General features: G+C 45.4%; 1 long non-coding RNA gene across 1 annotated transcript; it reads left to right on the top strand.

Annotated features, from left to right (window-relative positions):
* The first annotated feature begins 3,637 nt into the window (after positions 1 to 3,637).
* LOC119519025 lies at positions 3,638 to 14,378 on the top strand. Its single transcript, XR_005213923.1, has 4 exons — positions 3,638 to 3,753; positions 5,794 to 5,946; positions 12,014 to 12,085; positions 13,354 to 14,378. It is a non-coding gene; the product is annotated as an uncharacterized LOC119519025 (long non-coding RNA).
* The last annotated feature ends 918 nt before the right edge of the window (positions 14,379 to 15,296 follow it).

Below are 15,296 nucleotides of genomic sequence, written 5' to 3'. Positions count from 1 at the left end.
GATGAGAGCCTTGGTCTGTCATTGAAATCCCAGGAATTTAAAGGAAAATACATAGCAATTCACCTGGGCTCCCACTTATTACCTGCAGTAAAGGGGGTCAGAATAGGGATTGACTGGCTTTATTTTAACTTTCAAAGAAGAGATTTCATCTATGTTCTTGCAGAGACTGACGAGGCAGACAGGCAGGTGAGTGTCTGCAGCCGTCTTGTGGGCGCATTTATCAGAGCCCCGAGATTTCCTCCTTTTCCGGCAAAAGATCACTTGACACAGACAACTCCTTTCACAGCTCACGTGGGGGCATTTGCAGGGAAGACTAGGGGAGGGGTACTGGATGGAGAATCTTCTGTTCGTTTTCTTTTTTTTTTCTTTTCTTAACTTTTTATTTTGAAATGATTATAGACTCACTGTAGACTCTATAGATTATAGACTTAACAGTTGCCAAAATAATTCAGAGTTTCCAGGTACTGTTCCCCAGTGTTGACATCTTACATGACTATAATTCATTACCAAAATCTGGAAATTGCCATTGACATTACTATTAACTAGAATACTGACCTTTTTCAGATTATCACCCATTCTTACATGCACTCATCTTGTGTGCATATGTGTGCATGTATAGTTCTGTGAAATGTCATTACATGTATAGATTACCTGCTATATTTTAAATCATTAAATAACAATAACTCACAGTATTGTTTGCATATTTTTAATGATTGAAATAATAAAATATAAAATATTTTGCATCTTTTATCCTGCCTTTGCAACCACTGGGGTGGGGGTATATGCATTGATATCATGCATGCTCCAAGCTTCTCGCCCCCTCCTGACTCTCTGGGAGAAGATGGGATGTGATCCCGAAGAATAATACAGTTGAGTCACTAGGGGAGTATTTATTCCAAGTACTAACCAATGAGTCTTGTTCTCCATATCTGAACATATGGATGGTGTTCTAGTTTGCTAATGCTGCCAGAGTGCAAAACACCAGAAAAGGATTGGCTTTTATAAAAGGGGTTTATTTGGTTACAAAGTTACAGTCTTAAGGCCATAAAGTGTCCAAAGTAAGTCACCAACAATCAGGTGCCTTCGCTGGAGGATGGCCAATGGTGTCCGGAAAACCTCTTTTAGCTGGGAAGTCATGTGGCTGGCATCTGCTCCAAAGTTCTGGTTTCAAAATGGCATTCTCCCAGGATGTTCCTCTCTAGGCTGCAGTTCCTCAAAAATGTCACTCGTAGTTGCACTTGGGGTATTTGTCCTCTCTTAGCTTCTCTAGAGCAAGAGTCTGCTTTCAAAGGCTGTCTTCAAACTGTCTCTCATCTGCAGCTCCTGTGCTTTCTTCAAAGTGTCCCTCTTGGCTGTAGCTCCTCTTCAAAATGTCACTCACAGCTGCACTGAGTTCTCTCTGCCCGTCAGCTCATTTATATGGCTCCACTGATCAAGGCCCACCCACAGCTGGGTGGGGCATACCTCCAAAGAAACACTCAGGGAAATCTAATCAAAACTGATAGCGTCTGCCCACACAAGATTACATCAAAGATAATGGCGTTTGGGGGACACAATACATTCAAACTGGCACAGATGGTTACACCTACCCTCTCCGTTAAAGTGAGGCATGGCCATATCATTTACTTTGGTCAATGACATGAGAGCAGAAGCATTTACAAGGTTCTTTCTCCCCTTCCACAGAGACCATGGAAGCCCATCCACATGCAGCTTCTGTGAGACCAAAGAACCTGGAATGCTGAGCCAATGCATGGAGGACAGGTAGCCAGGAGCATAACCCAACCAGCAATGGGCTTGAGTAATAAATAAACCTTGTTGTGTTAAGCCACTGGGATTTGGGTGTGGATTGGTACCTAACCTAGCCTTTCCTGACTGGCCCAGTGCTGGGGCATGGTGCCATCTTGGGAGGAGAGGTTGCTGGCTACTCTTCATAGTGTGGCCTTTTTAGGATTGCTTCTTTCACTCTGGAAGAGACTGCTCCTTCCAAGCTGATGGGGTGAAATAGGACCTGCATTCCTTCCAGTTTAGGAAGTATCTTCTTCTGTCTCCCTTTGCTCCACCTTAGAAGGCCAAGCAGAATCAGAGACCCCACCACTTCCTGCTGAAGTAGAAACTCTGGGAGTGGGCCCCTGGGACCTGTGTTTTAACAGGCCTTCCAGGTCATTCCATGAACGCTCAAGTGTGAGAACCACTGGTCTAGATGCTCCTTCAGTCCCCTTTCTGTGGCTCTCTGTGCTGTTTATGAATCCTTGAATGCCTAGAACTGTGGGGGCTCTGGATCTCCACCAGAAGTCACGGAATCTAGCAATGTCTGGAGAAAAGGCAAAACATGCTTTGGTCTGCCCTTGTGTAATGGTGGGTTTTTTTTTTATAACCCTTGATGACTTTAGGTGACAGGGACAAGATGTTTTCCAGGCTTCATGTCATTCAGAAGCCCTTCCTCTTTGGTTGTTTTCTCTCTCCTGTCATCAAATGCCCCAACTCAGCTGCAATGGTTAGGGTTCATGGTTGGCTGCCTTGCTGGGATTTTCCAGCTTAACTGTTCCATACTCACTGACATGTAGTTATATTTGCATTTCAAATGGGAGGAGCAATGCTTACTTCAATAGGAAGAAATGCTAATGGCGCAGGCATCAGGGAGAGTTTATTCTGGTTTATGTGAAGCTCTCGTGATGGGTGGTGAAGGCCCTTTGGCTCTGTGCGTGGCCAGCTTTGGCTATGGTGTTACCCTTTGCCTGTGGTCCTGAGGCCCTGCACGTGTGTCCTTCATCCTACCTAAACTGCTCAGCAAGCCTGCTCTGTGTACAAAAGAGCTGCCATGCATTTACAGAGCTGCCATGCATTTACTCTCAGGGAGCACAGAAAGCCTTTCCTAGCTGTGCTGCCCACATCAGGCATCCGCCCCAGCCAAAGCAAGAGTAGTACTTGCAGCTCCAACATATTGCAGAAAGCACAAAACAAATTGCCATGAACTAAACCACAGAACGTGTAGAGTTGCATTTGTTCCTGTGAGGAAGGAATAATTCAAGACAAGTAGTGGTGACATGCACTGACATTTAGGCACTGGCTTGAGTGTTCCTCACACTTGGGAATATTGCATATTCAGGAGATTCTACTGACAAATCCTGAGGACACTCTATATGCGAGCTAGCGCAGCACAATGGGGGCACAGCAGAAGAAAGTGCTATGCTTCATTTTTTAATTTGTCATAAAAATAGTAAGTGTACAACACAGAACAATTGAAAAATAAACATATATATCAAAAGAAAGTAAGAATTGCCCATATAGCAAAAATGAGGTAACTTTTATTAACGTGTTGGTATATGTGTATCAAAGTTATACGTAAGATATGATAAAATGGAATCATACTAAATGTACATTATTGCCTTATGCTTTTTCAGTAAAGAGTTACAGAGTGAAAATTTACCTGTATCACTGCATAGCCTCTAAATTATTTAAATCTCTACATGATATTTCATTTGTTTGCTTTTTAGAATTCATTTGTTATTTGTCTGGCAAACATTTTCCGGGCTCTGGCAAATGCAGTGCTAACAAGAGAGGCTCCCCAGGACCCACTTCTCGTTGGCGGCCTCAAGAGCCCCCACCCACGACCCCTTTCTCTTCCACTCAGAGTGGACTTGCTTACACGTTGGAGCTTCCAGGATTCACCTTGCTGCAGATAAATTGCAAACTGCTGCTTTTGCTGCCCGCAGGGCAAGGCCTGATGTCTGTATGGTTTCAATCGATGCCAAGGTGAGTGTAATAAGCAGGCTGTCTCTCCTCCTGGGGGATCTCGGCTGATTCATGGCGCTGCTGCCCGGGTTTCCTCCCAGCTCACTGCTGCTCGCTGGGCTGGGCCATTTATCTTTGACAAAATCTCCACCTGAAGCTTTTCCCAAACCACAGTGCGGCCCACGATTTCCAGATATGCCACTGGGGACAGGTGCACAGGGGTCAACGGAGGGATCCAAGTTTAGAAAATGCCAGCTGAACAGGACGCACCGTGTGGTGTGTTTGGTGCTAAAGCAAAGGGCTTTGCACTTTGGGATGGTGGCTTCTTTGTTTTTCTGCCCATTAGAGGGTCTGAATTCTAGCACCAGACCCCCAAAGCTCTCAGCCATGTAAATGCTCTGATCTGAGCGTCTGACAGTTCCAGCGAAGACCCTGGACCCTTATCAAACATCAGAAAGTAAAAAGAAAGGGTCCTCTCCTAAGGCAGTGACTCTCCCAAGAGGCATCCCACACACTTTATATCAAATTCTCCCCTCCCCAAATTAATTTCCATTTTATAAATAAGCACATCCCATGCAGAGATTTTTAAAAACAGCTTTATGGAGGTACAATTTACATAAGTAAAATCCACTCACTGTAAATGTAAAATTCAATGCTTTTTAGTAAACTTACTGAGCTGTGCAACAATACAGTTTTTGGAACATTTTTATTACCCCAGAAAGGTCACCCCTGCCTGTTTTCAGTCACTGCCCATTCCTACCCGCAGCCATTGACAACCACTGATCTGCTTTCTGGCTCCATAAATTTGCCTTTTCTGGACATTTCATGTCATTGGAATCATACAATATGTAGTCTTATGTATTTGTCTTCTTTCACTCAGCATAATGATCTTGAGTTTCACCCATGCTCTTGTGTGTGGCAGTAGCTCATTCCTTTTTATTCCTGAATAGTATTCTGTTGAATGCATATGCTACTTTTGGTTATCTATTTAACAGTTGACAGGCATTTGGATTTTTTTTCCAGTTTTGGGATATTGTGAGTAACATTCCCTGCAGAGATTTGGAGACAGCTATTATAAAATCAAAGGATTCCAAAAAGCTCATAGGATGAACAATCCAAATTGCTTTGGCAGGTCACTTTAAGCAAGACTCCAAAGCCTGCAGAGCAGAGTTTGCAGAATGTGCCAGAAACTGCTGGTCCTTGAGGCTGAGTTGCCACCTCCAGCTGATCAACATGGAACACTCTGAGAAAATTCTTCTTGCCTTTTTCATTTCCCATGTATCCTGCTCTTAGTGAAAGTGCAGACTGATGTTGAACTGTTTGCTAGAATCTGAGGAACCTGTGAGTAGGATCTTGCCCCTGGTGCCTAAAACAGCTTGACATATAGTTGGGACCCAGCAAAATCTGTTGAATGAATGAACAAATAAATGGTCCAATAGTGTAATAGAAGAGGCTTTTGGCTTCTGAAATATCGAATCCTGATGGACATTTCAGGAAGCAAGATGCAGAGTTTTGTGCTGAGTCTGCTACAATGAAATGATGTAGAGTTAGGGCAGGGGGTGGGGAATGAACCTTCCACATGAGGTTCCCATCTTTGCTCCTCAACTTGAAGGAACCTTAAAAACTGAGAGACCCGAGAATCCAAAGGCCGATCACTAGGAAATCAAACAGATAACCTGGAATATATTTATACAATTGAGTACTACATAGCAATGAAAATGAATGAAACTATAGCTACACAGCAACATAGACAAATCTCAAAAATATCATTTCCACTGAATGAAACCAGATGCAAAAGAGCACATACTGCATATTGTATTTATTTGAAAAAATAATTTTAAATAGGCAAAATCAAACCATAATGTTTAGGGATGCATGCTTAGGATATAAAACCATAAAGGAAGATGAGAAAGTGAAGTCACACAATTCAGAATGTGGTTAACCTGGTGGAAGGGGGCAAGTGATGGTTGGGAGGGATGGGGCAGGGCATCTGCGGTGCTGGGAGACAGGTACCCACTCTGCAAAAATTCCTTGAGCAGGATATTTTTGTTTATTTTTCAGTGTGTATTATATTTCCTCAAGATGAAAAGGTTTGAACAGATAAAAATGGCAATAACAAGAAAAGAGCAAGGCCCTAAAATGTTTAAACAAAACAAGAAACAAAGCAATCATCCTGGATTCTAAAATGCCGTAGAATTGTGGAGATCCACATGGGTAAAATAAGTATAATTTTGTTTTTCAATAATGAATTACACCATCAGCACTCTGTATTCTATTTTGACGTGGGGTCATTCTCTGCTGTTTGGTTGGTACAATTGTTGATTACCCTGCACTTTCAAGTAAGTGATCCCAAGAGCTAACTTCTTGTTTGATTCTTGGAAATTCAGAATGCATTTTGTTTTTCTGGTCCATAAGTATCCTGTGAGAAATGCTGAGTATATTACCATAGACACTCTCCCCATGCCCAGAGCAGTTTAATTTATGATGCAGCCAAAAGGTAGTTCAGTCATATGAGTCTGAAATTTCCATTCTGGAAGCAAAGACCTCAAGGAGAAAGGAGGATGAGTCCTTGCTCTCTATTCTAGACTCCATGCGAGACCTTTTGTTTGCCTCTGACTTCTTTCTGCCTTCCCCACTGGGCTCTTCTCCCACCTTTGAGGACTCACTGTCAAAGACTCTTGCAGAAGACCCTCAACCACTTTAGCCAACCCCACAATAAAGCCCCCAATTTCCTCAGTATGCCTGTGTCGTCCAGGTCTTAGAAGCACTGATGTGTAAATGGCTGATATTTCTTGGCCTTACCAGACATGTGTACAAGACTTTCTTTATAAGGATGCTATTTGATAAGTTTCCAGGTGGGTCTGCCAAGCAACATGACACAATCCAGCTAGGTCTGTGGGGGAGGACAGCTTTGGTTAGAGGCATCTTTGTGTAGACCGCCCCCCAGGGGAGTCTGCCTCCAAGTCTAGCTCTTCGTGTCTCCTTCCCTTCCCATACTTCTGAACCAACAGCTTTCCTGAGCCTTTGCGTTGGTTGTGGTCTAAAGAGTGAGGATGTTGGGATAGGGCAAAAATCACGACACTTCTGTTCACGGTTCATTAACGGCCCTTAGTCACAGGGCTACACCCCAGCAAGAGGCTAGGAGAGGCAGCCTCTAGCTAGGTGGCTAGGGACTCAGCAAAAGTCAGGGCTCTGTTACCATGCAAGTAAGAAAAAGTGGATATTGAGTGGGGTTTAGGGGTGGGGGTGCTAAGAATTTCTGCCACAAGCTGCTATATCTTTCACGTGTTGGCCAAATTTATTTATTGTTGCCAATTAGACTGAAGGCTCCCTGACAGCGATGGGGATGGCTTTGGTCTTCATTTCCCTCTGTAGCATCTGGGGCAGGGCTCCCCATATTTGTGAATGTTCTCTCAATGCCGTTGCCTGACCTCCAGTCCTCCTGACCTCCAGGTTCATCTCCTGCAACCTCCTCCCACGATTTCACGATGCTACGGTCCCACTGGCCCTCCTTCTGTTCCTCAACCCACAAGATGGTCCCACCTCAGGGCCTGTGTCCCTGCCGTCCTGGACCCCTCTTCCTGCAGCCTTCCAAAGGTTGGTTCCTCCTTGGTGGGGTGGTCCTGGCTTGGATGCTCTCTGCAAGGATAATAATGGCGACAAGGTGATACAGGATAAGGCAGTTGTAGGTATATGTAATTATATCTCCTGGATGGATAAAGCAAAAGTAGATTGGAAATGATTGAAATAAAGGAGCAGAAAATGTCTATTCATTCATCCATTCATGCATTTTCTTAAACAACTGTTTGTTGGGTACCTCTTATGCATCATCTTTCTTATAGGAGTTGGGGATATGACAGCAAGCAAAAGAGAGCAGACCTCTGTCCTCATGGAACTTGCATTCTGGAGAAGCAAAGAGTTGTAAGTGAATAAATCAACAAGATAATGCCAGGCTGTGATAATGACTCTACAGGATAACACAGAAATAATGTGAGAGAGAGTTAGTGCGGAGATGGCCCTTAGGTGGTCAGAAGGGGCTCAATGCAGAGAGCATCCAAGCCAAGACCTCCCTGCCGAGGAGGAACCAACCATTGGAAGGGCTGCGGGAAGAGGGGTCCAGGATGGCAGGGACACAGGCCCTGAGGTGGGACCATCTTGTGGGTGTGAGGAACAGAAGGAGGGCCAGTGGGGCCGTAGCATTCATGAAATCATGGGAGGAGGTTGCAGGAGATGAACCTGGAGGTCAGGAGGACCCAGAGCACCTTGGAGGGCAAGTTGAAGGTTTGGATCCTATTCTAAGGAAAATATGAGCAGAGCAGTGATGCCATCTGATGAAAGTCACAGAAGGAGGTTATTTTGCCTTATACAAAGTGCTTTCAAGTTTATCCTTATTTTCAGTGATTCCAGTGGATTGAATCTTTTGATTCCCTGACTTAGGGTGAGGACATGGATGGGTTACCATTTGAGTACAATAAAATGGCTTCAGCACTAGAATGAAGCTGAGCTTAGTTTAAGCTCTGATGAATGCAAAGGCTCTTTGGGGTCTGCATGGGCCCCAGAGCTGGGATCATTACAAACACCAACTCTCCTGGTCAGGGATAGAGATCGAGCTCAGTGTGCACAAACTTGGAGACAGCTCTAAGAAACTACTTTCAGAAAATGTGCAAGTTACTATAATCTAAAATACGTGTTCTTCTATACATTCGTAGGTAATTAAAAAATTATTGTAAAAGTTATTTCCTGGCATGACTTTCTTTCCTTTGCCAGCAAAGCACGTTCCCCTAAAAGTGTGGACAAGGGCTCTGGTTAACTGAGCACTCAGGTCATTTGGAGGCTGGTGGCTGAGAATTCACTGTGCCTGTAATTAGAGGACTGGCCACCTTGATTGGCTGCCGAGAATTATAGGAACACAAAGTAATGTTGCAACAATTATGCCCCAGCAATTAGCAACCAATAAAGCAGCAGACCTCATCGACATGGCTGTCTTGCTTAGTGGAAATATTGGAAAACAAATACCCTACAAAACAAATAACACATAACTAGCTCTGGCAGAAGAAGGAAGGCAAAATTGAGCAGCAGGGCATGTCAGAAGTGCTGGTGAGGCCCGGGAGGGAGCGAGTCCCTGGGTACAGGATGGCCTTCTGAACTCGCAGGAGAGCTGACCTGGTCTGGGAGCTTTCCAGGTGTGAAGTTCCGCACCAAGTGTTAACACTCATGGTCTCATTTAACCCCCCTCCCAACAGCCCCCTGAGGGAGGTATGTGATTATACCCATCTTCCAGGTAAGGACACTGAGGCCCAGAGAAGCTTGGTGGGGTGCCCAGAGTTGCACCATAGTAAGTTTTAAAGCAGGGCTTGATTTCAACCTGGAGTCATCTGTGTGCCTAGAATTGGGTTATTCAGCTTCCCTGACCCAGGCTCGCCTTGCTCAGGCTCAGAGATGTTTCCTAAGTGATTTCCCGCAAGGATTGATTGATTACCCAAAAGGTGGGTACTAGCACTTGCTGTAAAATGAAGTCTGCTTTGGCAGGGATAAACATTTGAAGCTTGTTTCCAAGTGTTTTCTCACCACTTATATTTTACAACTTGATTTTATGGCAGCCTGTATTGGTGTTAAAAATGCACAGTACAGGGGGGGAAATGGAGGCACATTGAGATCATTGCACTTGGCCAGGATTGCTATGAACTGGGGCCATTCCATTCTGCCCCAGACCCTTTAATTGAACTCACTGCCTACTCACCCCTGGATGGTTGTACTGTTCCCCATTTCTGAATTCATCCAGACCCCTCCCTCTTCAGCCCCTCACTCCTCATGCTCACCCAGCCTTGGGTCCCTGGTCCCTCAATTCCCTGCCTCCCACTCCAGTTGGGGTGTGTCCTTGCCCAAATGTCCCCCATTTTAGAGTAACTGCTTTGTTACTTGCTCTGGACAGATCTCAGAATTCACTCTGAGGCACCACCCACTTCCACCCTAGAAGCATACAGTGGTACTTAAGAGCTTGGGTTTGCATCTACCCCTGTGGGGCCCTGGATGAAATATTTAACCTCTCTGAGCCTCAGATTCCTCATCTGCAAAATGCAAATATCAATACCATCAACCCCCTGTCAGGTGGTAGGGAGTCAGTGACGAAATCATGTACCATTCTGTAGTTCTCTGTCAGGGGTCCCCTGTAAGTTTGTAGCATGAGTGAACTGTGCTCAGCACAATATATAATAAATATTATTGCTGTGAAGAGAAATCTCTGTCTACCCTGCCCAGACCAACGACTTAGGGCCGTGCCCCACCTGGGGATTGAATGGGAAGCGAGTTAGCTCCATGAGACTGAAGATCACGTCTGTGTCATTCCTTTTGTATTCCCAGCACCCAGCATCGCTCCCAGAAAATAATCACGGTGATAACTGGAAGAAAAATAGTGCACGTATATGGAGCACATATGAATTGCTAGATCCCATGTGAAGTAATTTATATGTGGTACTTAATCCTCATAAGCAACATCTAGGGTAAGAGTCCTCCCCCTCCTCCCTTATTTTATAGAATGAGAACGCTGAGCTTCAGGGAGGTAAAGTGACTTGTCTCGGGTCACGCAGTTAGTGGCAGAGAAGACAGAATTGAAAAGCAAGAATGGTCTGACTGCATATCCTGGGCTTCAACCACAGAGTATACCACTTCAGTAAATGGTGAGGGAAAAACAGGGAGGGAGAGAGGAAAGGAGGAAGGAAGGGAGGGAGGGAGGGAGGAAGGAAAGCAAAAGTGGGAGGGAGAAAGGAGGAAGGGAAGAAGCAAAACCTCTGGAGTTTCTTAACTCAGGTTAAGAAAAACCCAGGGTCTTAGCTGTACATTGGAATCATCTGGCTGGCTTTGAAAATAAATGCTGAGGCCTGGGTCCCAACCCCAGATATTCTAGTTGAGTTGGTCCAGGCTGCAGCCTGGTCATCAAGCTTGTAAAAACCCCCAGGGGGTTCTAGCGTGCTGCCAAGGTTGAGCGCCTCTGCCTTAGCAGAACATTCTCTTCCTTCCCTCGAAGGGGGGCAGAGAGCACGTTCATTAGCACATATGAGCTGCACCTGAGGCCTCCAGCAGCCCCGCCCGATGGCCCCCACAGGCCTTGGCTGCAGGTGCGCTGGGCTCTGCCCAGGACAGGGGTGTATGCAGGGAATGCGTGGTTGCTGCAGAACCTGGAGGGGCATGGGGTTCAGGAAGTGGAGTTTATTACAGTCCAGATGACAAAACCTTCTGTGCGAGTTGCACGCCTTGTGCTCTGGCTGCTGAAGGGGGATCGATGAAGGCCCTTCTGTGGAGTGTCCTCCTCACTATGGTGACAGGGCGCCTGTGTCTGGGATTTCCCCTGCGATGGCTTTTCCAGCTTGCCCCAGCCTGGTGCTCAGGTCGGGGTCAGAGGCCTGGCTCGTCGTGCCGAGCAGCTTTCCATGCGCTGGGCCCGGGGATTCCTGGCAGGTTGGGCAATGGCTGGAGCACGGCACTAGGAAGGGAAGAAAGGCATCTGCCAGTTGGGTGGGGTGTCTGAACCACCCTGGGAGTTGCTGAAACTCACATGGCTCCCTCTCCAAAGAAGAGACCATTTCCTTTTATTTAGGAAGGAAAGGGACCTTTTGCGGGAGGCAGGGAGTGTTTCTCAGGATCACTGCTAAGCCTGGACCTGGAGACTGGTCTGTGCAATTGCCCAACTCCGTAGGCTCCCGAGAGAATGATGCAGGCTGTCTGTTCTCAATCTCTTGGCTGCCAAAAGATGTGGCAGCATATGGAAATCTGCCCTGTGCAAAAAGAAACAAACAAGAAAGAGCCAAACAAAAATAGCCATTCACCTTGCATAACCCAGCCATTAACTCAAAACCTTCTTGCAGTTCATAATAAAAGGGGCTATTTATTGTCTGTTGCCCATGTCCCAGATCTTGTGCAAACTGCTTTACACTATTGGGTCATCTAATCCTCACCTGTTCCCCATTTGGTAGATATTATTATCCGCACTTTATGGATAAGTACCCTGAGGATCAGAGAGGTTAAATAAATGGTCCAATGTCAGAATATGAACACTAAAGTGGGATCTGGACCCAGCTCTACCAGACTCCAAAATTCATGTGATCCACACCCTTGTTACACTGTCTCTATCAGGGTATAGATTCTGTTTTATTTATTTATGAATTTCTGGCTCCTTGTGCAAAGCTCAATGCCCAGAAGACACATCATTGTGTTTGCTGAATGAATGAACGAACAAATGAAGCCTTTTGATGATTCTAATCTCTGTTCTTCATTTGCCAAATAGAGGTTGTAAGGACAAGAAAAATGATGCATGTGACAAAGTTTTGAAGAGTGTGGGAACATTCTACATACACGGGTAAGACTTACTGATATTAATCAAAATGCTCAGAAAATTATGTTGAAATGGTAAAATGTCTGTCCCATCACAGCTTTTAAAAAAAAACTTGTGTACTCAATCATCTGTTTTTACCATTAATTGGTAAAAATGAACCAGTTCTTCAGTTTATGTAAGTCAGTGCTTGTGCAAATTGTAGAATTTGGGGCTGGAAAGGAATTCTGAGACTGCCTGTGAAATGGCTTGTGTTAGAGATTAGGAAACTCAGAAGAGCTTACCCACTTAGGTAGTCACGGAGAAAGTAAGTGGCGGAGCTGGACGGAGGACAGGAGGCTCTGGCTTCCAGCTGTGCTCACGCCTCTCCTTCTGCCTGGAGCTGTACTGAGCCCAGCCTCTCCGAGCCAAACGGTGGCCTGTGCAGGGCACGGCGCAGCCCATGCGGGCACACCAACGGCGTGATTGATGGTTCCTCTGCTTTTGTCATTTATTTGCCTTGTTTTTTTCCTTCCCCCAACAGAGCTGATAAGGAAGGTTTTGCTAGAGAATCATGTCTCTCTTAATTTTTTTTTCCTTTGACCAGTGAAATGCAGTTCTCATCACTCCAGCCTCTTTCCAAGGGTAGGCAGTTCTGCATTATTTAGTGCCTAAATTGGACCCTGAAAGAGACTCAGCAGAGACCTCTTATGTTGGGGTGCTTTTTTCTGTTCTCTTAGTCCCAGAGAATAGGCTGTTTATTCAGGTGGTGTTTCCATCTGATATGCTTTTTTTGCTCATAATGCCAACATAAGGGACCAAAATTTGCACACTGATAGTTCATATTATCTCACTTTTCCAGGCAGTGTGATGTGGTGGAAAGAAGAAATATATTGAGACAGGCTTTGAATGCAGATTCCATATATACTGGGGGGCTTCTAGCATGTTACTGAACTTCTCTGAGCTGCTGTTTCTACATCTGTAAAGGTGGGATCAGGGCAGGGACTTGGGTGAGGCATCTGGGATGTGACGTGCTCGTGCACGTCCCCGAGGATGAGGGTCTGGATCCCTTGTTCACCTCACCCTAGTCCCAGCCCTGGTTGAGATGGATTAGATACCAACCACTTCCATTTATTACTGCCTTATTATATGCCAGATAAGGAAACTGAGGCAGAGATTAAGCTGCCCACCCAACGTCACAGTTTGTAACTGGTAAAGCCGAAATCTCTCCTCGGCAGTCTGGTCGTGGTGTCTGGCTCATAGCAGATGCTTAAATAAATGCTTGGGTGGTAATTCATGCTGCGGTTGTTACCCAGGTGTGAATCCAGCAGCCACACTCCTTCCCGCAAGCAGCAGCCGGAATTCTGCTCAGAACATCAAGTGGCGTCTGACCACTTCAACCAGTCTCGGAGATGACAGATACGTTTACAGTGCTGCCGAACAGAGTCATATTAAGTTATCCATCTCTGCCAGATGCTATTCATTGCGAGACCTGCCCCATAATGAATCATGATGGATTGCTTCTTTTGGCCAGAGAATAACTTAACCTCTGACTCGAGATGGAGGTATGTTTTCCATGAAAAGGTGGTTGAAAACCTTTTCCGCTCAGCAGAAATACTGGCCAAGGATGTGTGATGTGCCAAAAGCCGTATTACATCCTCAAAGTCTGTGAAAATAAATTCCTCCCAACATAGAATACAGTTAGTTCCTCATCTGGGTTTCCAGGAATTATGGCTGTTATTGTACAGTCTAATTTTAAATCTGGAGCTTTGTTATTCAAAGAAATGTCTCCCCCACCCCTTATTGTTTTCCCTCCTTGTTCTATGTGCATTCTGTTTCAACTTGCATTGGGTTTCCCCACAAGGATTCCACTGCAACTCCAGGGCTTGAATATCTTGATAGTTAATGAAGCATTAAAAAAAAAGAGAGAGAGCTTTTGCAGTCATGAGTGTATTCAAGAGGATGGACTCTTCATTTCCACGGAGAAGTACAATATGACCAAGTGAGGTGGTTTTATATTAACTTCTGGGTGGTGGTGGTGGTGCAAAGAATGGGAGGAGGCTGTCCTGGCTCTGTAGCCATGGGACACTTTTCAGTTGTTGGGCATGGGCAAAGAGCCATCTTCCAGGAGCCCTTCCCCACTGGTCTTTCCCTCTACCCTCTCCGTCTTTTCCCCAGCCCTGCAGGGATGTCGCTCCACGTCAGACGGCCGTTAACTTGAGGAAATGGAGGTCAGTCCCTTTACACACTAACTCTTTCCTTCCTGCCTTTCCAGGTGGGTGTGGAGGAGGTGTTTGGGGGCGTGCACAGCACTGAACGTGGGGCTGAACTCACATGCTTCTCTGCACTCCACCACTGGTTTGGAGCTGTTCTGCCTGCTGATGGGAGCCTTCTTGATTGATCCCCCATCTCTGACATGGGAATGCTAACACCTGAAAGTGCTTTGTAACCTAAAAGCACATGCAAAAAAGAGTAAAAACTCAAATTAAATTTTTAAAAAAGTTTTTTAAACATTCAAGAAGAGTCTTGCATAATGCATGGCAGTGATTGGGAATAAGATTCTGCAGTCTCATGCTGTCTCCTCTTAGCTGAGTGACCGCAGATTCTTGTCTCCTTAGATCCTCAGTTTCTTCATCTATCACATGACAAGAGCTACCCTATTTACCTCATGAGGTGGTTGTGACTGTGTAATGAGGTGATACACTCTAAATCCTTAATGCAGGGCTGGCACAGTGACCTCGATACTTGTACGCAACGCTGACGGGGAAGTGGGAGATGGGTATTGTTGTTTATTGCCATTATTATCATCTCTCATGGAGCTGAGTTCCCTCCTTGTTCTGGAGTATCCCATTTGAAGTTGTTCCATTTTTAGAGTGGAAGGAGACGGCTGTTATTTCTTCCTCCTTTCATCGGCACCAGGAACTGGTTATTTGAACTGTAAGCTAATGTGCATTTGGTCTCTAGTGAATGCCATGCAAAGAGTGAGAGTGGAAAAATCCAGGTCTGGCTGCTGCTTGGGTGGCTGAACCTATTAACCATTAACAGTTTATCTTGAATCTGATTCTGATTACATCCAATTTGTTGTCTCTCTCCCCTCCCTCCCCGGGTCCCTTCTGGAATTTACATTAGAAAATGAATAGCCAGTGTATCTCATTTGTTAGTTTTGGAGCCACTGGCTGTTTTCTGGTGTCAGGTCACTGAGGCTTGCTTCTGGTTTTTCTAACTCACTGTAGCATCATGGCTGGGGAGAAGGGACTTG

The sequence above is a fragment of the Choloepus didactylus genome, chromosome 22, assembly GCF_015220235.1.
Source record: "Choloepus didactylus isolate mChoDid1 chromosome 22, mChoDid1.pri, whole genome shotgun sequence".
NCBI classification, from domain to species: Eukaryota; Metazoa; Chordata; class Mammalia; order Pilosa; family Megalonychidae; genus Choloepus; species Choloepus didactylus.
The sequence above is the reverse complement of the archived record's forward strand: the minus strand, read 5'-3'. Positions and strand labels throughout refer to the sequence as shown.